Genomic DNA, 3,014 nt, shown 5'->3' with positions numbered 1-3,014 from the left:
GCACGTTGTCGGAGCCCGGTTTGCCCCGGGTGCGCACCTCGCGTGCACCTTCGTCGGGGTGGGCACCTTGGCTGGGTTTGCCCCGGCTGCGCTCCGAAGCGGGGTTATTGGAGCGCCGCCTCTTTTTTTGTCGGAGCGTTTGGTGGGGTTTCTCGCATTGGCTCTTCCGAGGCCCGGTTGCCACCCTGGCGCGCACGAAGTCGGAAGTAGGGTTAATTGCCCGGGTGCGCACCTTTGCCAGGGTGGGCACCTTACCTGGGCTGCGCACCAGGGCGGGCTCAAGATGGCACGCGCGTTCCGTTTTTTTCACTATCTTTCAAAACGAAAATTTTAAAATCTCCTTTTTTTTTTGCCTTTTCTGGAAATTAGTGAAGGCAGCGCATCAAAGGTGCGCACCTCGCTGCCCACCTTGGTGTGCTCTGAGGTGCGCACCCGGGAGCGCTACGAAGTGTGCTCCAAGGTGCGGCGTGCACGTTGTCGGAGCCCGGTTTGCCCCGGGTGCGCACCTCGCCTGCACCTTGGCCGGGGTGGGCACCTTGGCTGGGTTTGCCCAGGGTGCGCTCCGAAGCGGGGTTACTGGAGCGCCCCCTCTTTTTTTGTCAGAGCGTTTGGTGGGGTTTCTCGCATTGGCTCTTCCCAGGCCCGGTTGTTGGGTGCGCTCCCACCCTGGCGCGCGCGAAGTTGGAAGTTGGGTTAATTGCCCGGGCGCGCACCTTCGCCAGGGTGGGCACCTTGGTGCGCACACCTTGGCTGGGCTGCGCACCAGGGCGGGCTCAAGATGGCACCAGCATTCCCTTTTTCTCACTATCTTTCAAAACGGAAATTTTAAAATCTCGTTTTTTTTTTGCCTTTTATGGAAATTAGTGAAGGCATCGCATCAAAGGTGCGCACCTCGCTGCCCACCTTGGTGTGCTCCGAGGTGCCCACCACGGTGCGCAACGCCGGTGCGAACCCGGGAGCGCCCCGATGTGTGCTCCAAGGTGCGGCGTGCACGAAGTCGGACCCCGGTTTGCCCCGGGTGCGCACCTCGCGTGCACCTTGGTGCGCACACCTTGGCTGGGTTGCGCGGCCTGGTGGGCACCATGGTGCGCACCAAGGAGCGCTCCGAAGTGTGCTCCAAGGTGCGGCGTGCACGAAGTCGGAGCCCGGTTTGCCCCGGGTACGCACCTTCGCCGGGGTGGGCACCTCGGCTGGGTTGCGCGCCCTGGTGCGCACCAAGGAGCGCTCCGAAGTGTGCTCCAAGGTGCGGCGTGCACGAAGTCGGAGCCCGGTTTGCCCCGGGTGCGCACCTCGCGTGCACCTTCGGCGGGGTTGCGCGCCCTGGTGGGCACCATGGTGCGCACCAAGGAGCGCTCCGAAGTGTGCTCCAAGGTGCGGCGTGCACGAAGTCGGAGCCCGGTTTGCCCCGGGTGCGCACCTCGCGTGCACCTTCGGCGGGGTTGCGCGCCCTGGTGGGCACCATGGTGCGCACCAAGGAGCGCTCCGAAGTGTGCTCCAAGGTGCGGCGTGCACGAAGTCGGAGCCCGGTTTGCCCCGGGTGCGCACCTCGCGTGCACCTTCGCCGCGGTGGGCACCATGGCGTGCACGAAGTCGGAGCCCGGTTTGCCCCGGGTGCGCACCTCGCGTGCACCTTCGCCGGGGTGGGCACCTCGGCTGGGTTGCGCGCCCTGGTGCGCACCAAGGAGCGCTCCGAAGTGTGCTCCAAGGTGCGGCGTGCACGAAGTCGGAGCCCGGTTTGCCCCGGGTGCGCACCTCGCGTGCACCTTCGCCAGGGTGGGCACCTCGGTGCGCACACCTTCTCAATGTTTTCTTGCCTTTTCTGGAAATTGGTGAAGGCAGCGCATCAAAGGTGCGCACCTCGGTGTGCTCCGAGGTGCGAACCCGAGAGCGCTCCGAGGTGCCCACGAAGTCGAAAGTCGGGTTAATTGCATTGTTTTCCCCGGGTGCGCTCCGAGGTGCGCAACATCGGCGCGCACCAAGGAGGGCTCCGAAGTGTGCTCCAAGGTGCGCACGATGGCGTGCACCTCTGGTGCGCACGATTCGGAGCTCGGTTTGACCGGGGTGCGCACACCTTGGCTGGGTTGCGCACCTTTTGTGCGCTCCAAGGTGCGCACGAAGTCGGAGCTCGGTTTGCCCCGGGTGCGCACCTTCGCCAGGGTGCGCACCTTGATGCGCACGCCTTGGCTGGGCTGCGCACCTTGGTGGGCGCCATGGTGCGCACCTTTCGTGCGCTCCAAGGTGCGCACGAAGTCGGAGCTCGGTTTGCCCCGGGTGCGCACCTTGGTGGGCGCCATGGTGCACTCCGAGGTGCCCAAGATTGGTGCGCACCAAGGAGCGCTCCGAAGTGCGCTCCAAGGTGCGCGCGAAGTCGAAAGTTGGGTTAATTGTCCGGTTTGCCTCGGGTGCGCACCTTGCGTGCACCTTCGCCAGGGTGGGCGCCTTGGTGCGCACACCTTGGCTGGGCTGCGCACACCTTGGCACCCGCGTTTCCTTCATTTTAAATTTTTTTTTTTTACAATCTCTCAAGTGGGAAATTCTATAATCTCAACTTTTTTTGCCTTTTCAGGAAACTTTTGAATGGAGCGCATCATTGGTGCGCTCCGAAGTGTGCTCCAAAGCTCTCTCCAGCTGCGTGCACCTGCCCCGGCCGCGCACCCGGCCCCGCCCAGCTTCGCTCACCTGTCCCGGGCGTCTGGTGCGGAACCTTAGAGTAAGAAACATCACCGTGCACCTTGGCCAACGTGCGCGACTCGACCGAGCGCGCACTGGCCGAGGTGCACACCGATTTCACCTGGGTGCGCGCGCAGCACCTCGGGCGCACCGGGGTGCGCGCACAACGCCCGGGTTGCACCGTGGCCTGTGTGCTCGGGGCGCCTCGGGTGCGCGCTCGGTGTCGCCCCCGCGCGCGCGGTAGTGCGGGCAGCGCACCCCGGCCCGGCCCGGCCCCGACGAGAACGCAAACGGGCAAAAGGTTTATTCAAATAGCATTGCGATGCCCGGCGAAAAACTAAAAA

Source organism: Cryptomeria japonica, unplaced genomic scaffold (assembly GCF_030272615.1).
Source record: "Cryptomeria japonica unplaced genomic scaffold, Sugi_1.0 HiC_scaffold_999, whole genome shotgun sequence".
Taxonomy (NCBI): domain Eukaryota; kingdom Viridiplantae; phylum Streptophyta; class Pinopsida; order Cupressales; family Cupressaceae; genus Cryptomeria; species Cryptomeria japonica.
This window is presented reverse-complemented; position numbering follows the sequence as displayed.